The sequence below is a fragment of the Myxine glutinosa genome, chromosome 1 (genome assembly GCF_964187855.1).
Source record: "Myxine glutinosa chromosome 1, kmMyxGlut1.1, whole genome shotgun sequence".
NCBI classification, from domain to species: domain Eukaryota; kingdom Metazoa; phylum Chordata; class Myxini; order Myxiniformes; family Myxinidae; genus Myxine; species Myxine glutinosa.
Genome location: NC_136261.1, coordinates 444711250 through 444718344, shown reverse-complemented (window position 1 = coordinate 444718344; position 7095 = coordinate 444711250). Strand labels below are relative to the sequence as shown.

The 7095-nt window shown below is 41.7% G+C and overlaps 1 pseudogene; it reads left to right on the top strand.

The window, feature by feature from the left end:
* The first annotated feature begins 5591 nt into the window (after window positions 1–5591).
* On the top strand, window positions 5592–6889 carry LOC144888612 (uncharacterized; annotated as a pseudogene).
* Window positions 6890–7095: the final 206 nt, after the last annotated feature.

Sequence of the window (7095 nt, the reverse complement as noted above, 5' to 3'; positions counted from 1 at the left end):
CCATGGAGTGATCACTTGCCAAGATAAATTGTGCAAAAGCTGGGACAAGCTGCTCCATCGCTCAGCCAGACAACGCTGGGCGGACTGCGCTGTGAGGAGTTGAGCACGGGGCCGAAGGACGAGAGCAAGAAAGACACATGGTCCTTGGTGTGTGAAGGTATCCCCACTACTGATGTACATGATCCTTCTCTTGCTTTCCTCAAAATAACCGCTAATTTGTCTCATTGAGAGGCACAAGAAGTATCATGATTGAAAGAACTATCAACGATTGGCCTCTTGAACAGTCTGTTCGAGGTTTACATTCGCATGTCACACTCTTCCTCTGAAGCCTAAGCCTTACACTGCACACACTGTTCTCATTCACACACACTACATTCTGCTCTCATTACCCCTCCCTCTTTCCTTGTTTGTCTTCCCATTGCGGGATTGGCACACGTATGTCGACACGTGCCGAGGTTGGGTCAGTGGTCTTCAATATAGTTTTCCCTCCATTTTTATCCTCATTACTTCCTCTCTATTTTTCCTTAATGATTCTGTTGGAGCCATGTCTTGTGTATCAATAAATAAGTAAGAATGCCTCAGGGGAAAATAAGTGCTGAGGGTAAGATATGCTCTTTTGTGCCTTTCTTGATGTTTGGTTATTGTTTGATGTGCTTGAAAATGTGTGCCACATTATTATTGAATCTTGTGTGCTTGTAAATACCTGCCTTTTCTTTGGTACATGGTTTTCCATCCTGTCCATTTTTGTTTCATTTCCTTCAAGAGCTTGATTTAGTGTGTACAAATAGAGAGACAAAGTTTTTCCTCACCGATCACTCGTGCCTCTCACCAACGTGCATTCACGGTTCCACTCAATGGTATGTAATAAATAGATATATGGGTTCTCTCTGACGTAGTTCACTCTCACAGCACATATCTTCCTGGTGTCAGCACATTTAACATTGCCATGTCACATGACCTTACTCAGTTCATCTCAGCTTTTACTTGAGTTCCTGAACAAGGTACAGAAAACAGGTTTCTTTACCTCCACCACTGAAGGTGGATAGAGGATATGTTTTCACCCCTGTCTGTCCGTTTGTCTGTTTGTTCTGGGTTTTTTTCTGTTTTGTTACTTGGCAAAAATTCTTTTTTTTTGACGAGTATGTTGATTACTCTGGTTTGTGTGTTTGTCTGTCCGCTCACTTATACTTGCATACACGTCACAATTTTAAACTGATCTTCACGAAACTTCAACAAATGGTAGTTTGTGGTCCTGCAGAATCATTTTTATTTTTGAGGTCAAAAGGTCAACATACGCCAAAGGTCAACCACTTTTTCTCCAGTTTCTAAAATCCTCAATTTTCACCCGATTGACTTGAAACTTGAAAAGGATTTTCATATCGGCTAACTGAATTCATCCACCAACTATTTTTGTGATCAGCATCGGGCAAAGGTCAACAACCATTCCAGATTTCTAAAATCTTGAATTTTTATCCGATTGACTTCGAAATTTGTATAAGAGATTCATATCAGCTGATTGAATTCAACCACCAACTATTTTCAAGTCAAAAAGAAGTGCTGCTGAGCCATTCTACTTCTTATTTGTATACAAAGGCAAGGCTCATGTAAAAGCTAACACATAAAACATATATAAAGGGAGCGGGAGACGAGACGGGGAGAGAGAGGAAAGCACCCAAGCACCAATAACAGTGGAGAACAGGGACATTGGGAGATCTGTGGAAAGGAGGGTTGGTAGAGGGAAAAAAACAAAAGGACCCTGCATGGACTTCAGTATTTCAAAAAAAAATGGATCTGGGGTGAATAAACGGGGGTAGAAAAGATCAAGGTTTTGGATGGGGGAAGACGAGATGGTGGTGAACAGCTGTTTTAAAGACCTGGAGGGAGGAGTTGGATTGAAGAGTGTGGGAGTTTCTTCCAAAGGTGGGAGAAAAGAGGAGTGAAGGTGAGCAGCGAGTCTTGATTTTGGCATTTTCACCATAAGAGTGTTCCTGGCAGGTCTTGTGTGTCCTGAACGAATATTTGGGGGGCAGAGCACAGACAGAGCAGTGTGAGCGAGGCTGGAGAGGAGTTTGTGGAAGACAGAAAGATCACCAACCTGTCTGCTGTGAGAGTGAAAGGCCTTCAGAATCAGCTTCATCATGCAGATACCAATGATTCTAAAAGCTTTGGCTTCCACAGCATGAAATTGAGCCAAGTGTGAGGCAGGTGCACCAGCCCAGAGAGGTGAGTCGTATGCCATTAAGCTGTGGATAAAGCTTTGCATGTGGTGAGAAGCTCAGAAGAGCCAAGAAAGGACTCCACACGACAGAGGATGTCCAGTAGGCGACTGCCTTTGGAGGCCAGCTTGGAAATGTGGTTTTCCCAGGAAAGATGATGGCAGATAGTGAGACACAAAAGCTTGAATGACAGAGGGTTTTCCAGACGGTCTTTCCAAAGAGAAATAGTGAGTGTGTGAGATTTGTCAGGATTGAATGACATGTTCAACTTGTTCGGCAGTTTATGATTTTATCCGTTCTGCAGAGAGTGAAGAGGCTGCCTCTGCCGATCTCTGCGTTGAGAGATGGAGTGGCAGAGGGTGGAGTCATCAGCAAATAGATAGAGGATATTCCAGAGAGTCAGAGAGATAATTGATGAAGACCAGAAAAAGCACAGGGCCAAGAACTGCCTCGAGGACCTCCAGGCTGGACAGGAAGGGGAATATAATATGAATGATCGTTTTAAGGCCATTTTCCCCGCTAGAGCGGGGGTTAGCCTTGCGGGCCCCATGACGATCATGGTTCCCTGTTTGGGGCAATGTTTTTATGGCCGATTTTATGGAGATGATGATATGATGATATGATGATGATGATGATGATGATGATGATGATTATGATGAGATGGAGATACCTATGATATGGAGATGAGAGAATTCCATTCAGGGCCACACGTTGATTATGACCATAGAGGAAGTCCGCAAGCCATGCATGGTGTTTTCCATCGATACCATAAGAGGAGAGTTTGGTGACAAGGGCCCAACCATATTGAAGACACCACAGATGTCAAGGAAGTCGGCTCATTTCCTGTTTAGCATTGAGGACCTCCATCCATTGTTGAGACAGTGGAAGCAGAATGTCCAGATTAGAGAGACCTGGTCTGAATCCAAAATGATCAGAGATCAAGCCTTTGGAGAAGAGGAAGGATTTCTTATCAGAAGCGATGATGGATTCCATAACCTTGCTGATGATTGGGAGCTGGCTGATTCATCTGTAGTTGCAGGGATCTGTTTTTGCACATTTTTTGTGTAAAGTGGAAATGTTGGCTGATTTCCAAGCAGATGGCAGATGACCTTGAGCAAAAGAGAGGGTGAAGAGAACAGAGGGATGGTTGAATAGAGCGGCAGAGCAGCATTTTGGGACCTGCAGGACCGATGCAGCCTGGTCCATTTGCGGAATCAGAGTCGAGGTTTGACAGAAACTTCTCCACCTTGTTGGGATAGAAGGACAAAGAGTCCAGGAGCAGCTCGGTATGATTGGTTATGGTGGGTACAGAGAGCAATGGGTTTGGGACACAAGATTTTGAGGCAAACACAGAGTTGAGGCATTCAGCTTTTTCATGTGCAGTGTCATGTGTGTAGCCATTGCAGCTAACTACTCACTGTAGTTACTGTTTGTTGATGGAAGGGGAACAAGCACCAGATATGGATTTGACCAGATGCCACCAGGACTTGGAGGGAGACAGGTTTGAGAGTAGAGAGATACTATTTCCTGGCTCTTCTGAGGGTAGAAACACACTTGTTCCAAGCTTTGTGAAAGTAAATTTTGAGAAATTTTTAACAGCAGTAATTTCCAGAGAAAGATTTTGATGAATCTGTCAATCTTTATTTTATTTAAATTGAAATAGATACTTGAACATTGTTGAACACAAATTGCCTAATTGGTACTTCCAATAACCTTGAGTTTAGCAGTACTTGGACATGTTAAATTGTGGGGCGAATAAGGCTGATGTCGAAGACACTTCACATCAATAACGCTTAACATCCGGAATTTTTTTTAAACAATCTTGAACTTCATTGTTATATTTAAATGGAAGTGTATATTTCATGGTGTAACATGTTCCATGAACTCTCAAGATTGTTGTCATTCTCATTTCCCTGCAAAAGACTGATGCTGATTTGTACACAGGTGATGTCGATCTGGTAAATGTGGAAACTAGACAACAAGACTTTATTTATAGACAATAAAAAACTAGACATTATAAAAACTTTATAGAAACTAGACAACAAAACTAGACAACAACAACAACAAGTTCCATGATCTTTCTTGGGAAAACCACATTTCCAAGCTGGCCTCCAAAGCCAGTCGCCGACTGGGCATCCTCCGTCGTGTGAAGTCCTTCCTTGGCACACCTGAGCTCCTCACCACATACAAGGCTTTCATCCGCAGCTCAATGGAATACTGTTCCCCCCTCTGGGCTGGTGCTCCTGCCTCACACCTTGCTCGGCTTTACGCTGTTGAAGCCAAAGCTTTCAGAATCATTGGAATCTCCTGCGATGTAGTCAACACCGAGGGCCTTTCACTCACTCACCGCAGGCAGGTTGGTGGTCTTTCTGTCTTCTACCGACTCCTCTCCGGCCTTGCTCCCCCAGCTCTCTGTGCTCTGTCCCCCCAATATTCCTTCAGGTCGCACAAGATCTGCCTGCAACCCTCTTATGGTTAAACTGCCAAAGTCTAGGCTCTCTGCTCACCTTCACTCTTTCATTCCCCTTTTCTCCCGCCTCTGGAACAAACTCCCCCACAACCTTCAATCCCACTCCTCCCTCCAGGTCTTTAAAACAGCTGTTCACCACCATCTCTTATCTTCCCCCATCGAAAACCTTGATCTTTTCTACCCCCGGTAATTCACCCCAGAGTCCTTGCAGTGTTCATATGTTTTATTCCTCTCCCACCTCCCCCCAAGTCCTCCCGATGTCCCTGCTCTCAAATGTTGTGTTTGTGTCCTTCCCCCTCTTCCCCCTCTCTTTTGTGTCCTTCCCCCTCTCTCCCCATCTCTTTTGTGTCCTTCCCCCTCTCTCCCCATCTTGTCTGCCGCTCCCCTTGTTTTTTGTGTTTTGTGTGTCGGTTTGTCTTTTTGTGTGATTAATGTTAGCTCTTTCACGAGCCTCGATCTTGTATACAAAAAAAAAAAAAAAAAAAAAAGATTATTCATCTGTCACAGAAGATTCAAAATGTGCTTCTGCAAAGGAAGGTTCAGATGATATTCACATAACAAACGGAAGTGCTTCTTGTTTTGCAACTGGTGAGTGGAAATGTATGAAATTAACATACAATCTTTTGTGTTGAGAAAATATAAAATTTTCGGAAAGGTGTTAAATATTTTGCAAATTTGATTTTGACAAAAAAAGTGATGTTCTTTGTTTCTGTAGAACAATCCAGAAGACATATGGGACAAATAAGGTCCAGTCGCAGCTTGACAGTGAAGAAGAAGCCTTTTTTGAAGAAAAAAAAATCACATAATCAAGACTCACTTTGAATGAAATACAAGTGCATGTCCACCAAGATTGATATTGAATTGAATAAACACAAAAATGTTGTAGAAAGGTGAATGCATTATAAATGTATTGTGTGCAGAATGGATTTTGCTTCAACAGATACCATCAAAACATGAGGATCCACACTGAAAAACGCCCCCATAAGTGCTCGGTCTGTGATAAAGGTTTTCACAAAAAGAAATTTGAATAGACAAATGAAGATCCATCCAGAAGAGCAACCTCACAAATGCTCCATTTGTGATAAAGGTTTCTCTCGAAAAGGCCATTTGAAATTACATATGAGGATCCATACAGGAGAGCGACCTTACAAATGCTCGATATGTGATAAAAGTTTCTCTCATAAAGGCAATTTGAATAAACATATGAAGATCCATAGAGGAGAGCGTCCTTACAATTGCTCGATATGTGAGAAAGGTTTCTCTCGAACAGGCCATTTTAAATTACACATGAGGATCCATACAGGAGAGCGACCTTACAAATGCTCAATATGTGATAAAGGTTTCTCTTGTAGCAACAGTTTGAAATCACATATGAGGATCCATACAGGAGAGCGACCTTGCAAATGCTCGATATGTGATAAAGGTTTCTCTCAGAGCAACAGTTTGAAATCACATATGAGGATCCATACAGGAGAGCGACCTTACAAATGCTCAATATGTGATAAAGGTTTCTCTCAAAAAGGCGATTTGAATAGACATATGAAGATCCATGCAGGAGAGCGTCCTTACAATTGCTCAATATGTGATAAAGGGTTCTCTCAAAAAGGCAATTTGAATAAACATATGAGGATCCACACAGCAGAGCATCCTCACAAATGCTCTATGTGACAAAGGTTTCTCTCAAAAAATAAATTTGAAATCACAGATGAAGATCCATACAGGAGAGCTGAAATCTGAAATACCCGGACATTAAAAATGAGGTTGTGGGATAAGAAAATGACAGATTTAAATAAAATGTAAAATTTATTAATCTGGTTCTCCATATTCTCATAATAGATAATTATTGGAAAATTGATGCCACAAACTCAAAAGGTAATATAACTTAATCTTTCAATCTGATCTTGGATCTCATTGTGCTTTCTTTCAGGGTTTTCCTTTGGTTGCTAGTTTGTAATTCTTGTTTCCGTACTTGCCATGTATCCAGCCAAGTTCCATTTGTGGTTTTTGATTGTGACCTGTGCTTAGGAATTTAGTTTTCTTTCCGATTTATTTGTTTTGCTTGTCCCTTTTTGGTTATGCTCAGATGGCATCTTTCCATGGTAGTTTGGACATCATTTGTTGCTCAATCTTTGCTATAGTCCATGTTTCATTGACATGTCTGATATGGAGAGAACACACTTGTTGTAAAATTGTTTGTCAGAAGAAGTCTTCTGCCTATTACAAAACTTGAATTTGTAAAGTGTTTCGCAATAAACAGAGGTCCTAAAACCACAAATGCAATGTCTGTGTTATTGGGGATTCTCGGAAAGATACCCGTCAATGAAGGGCATTCGTAAATGTCTGACCTGAATTGAGAAATTAACTTTGGAGTGTGTATGGGTAGAAATGGGAATTAAATGTAAATATTCA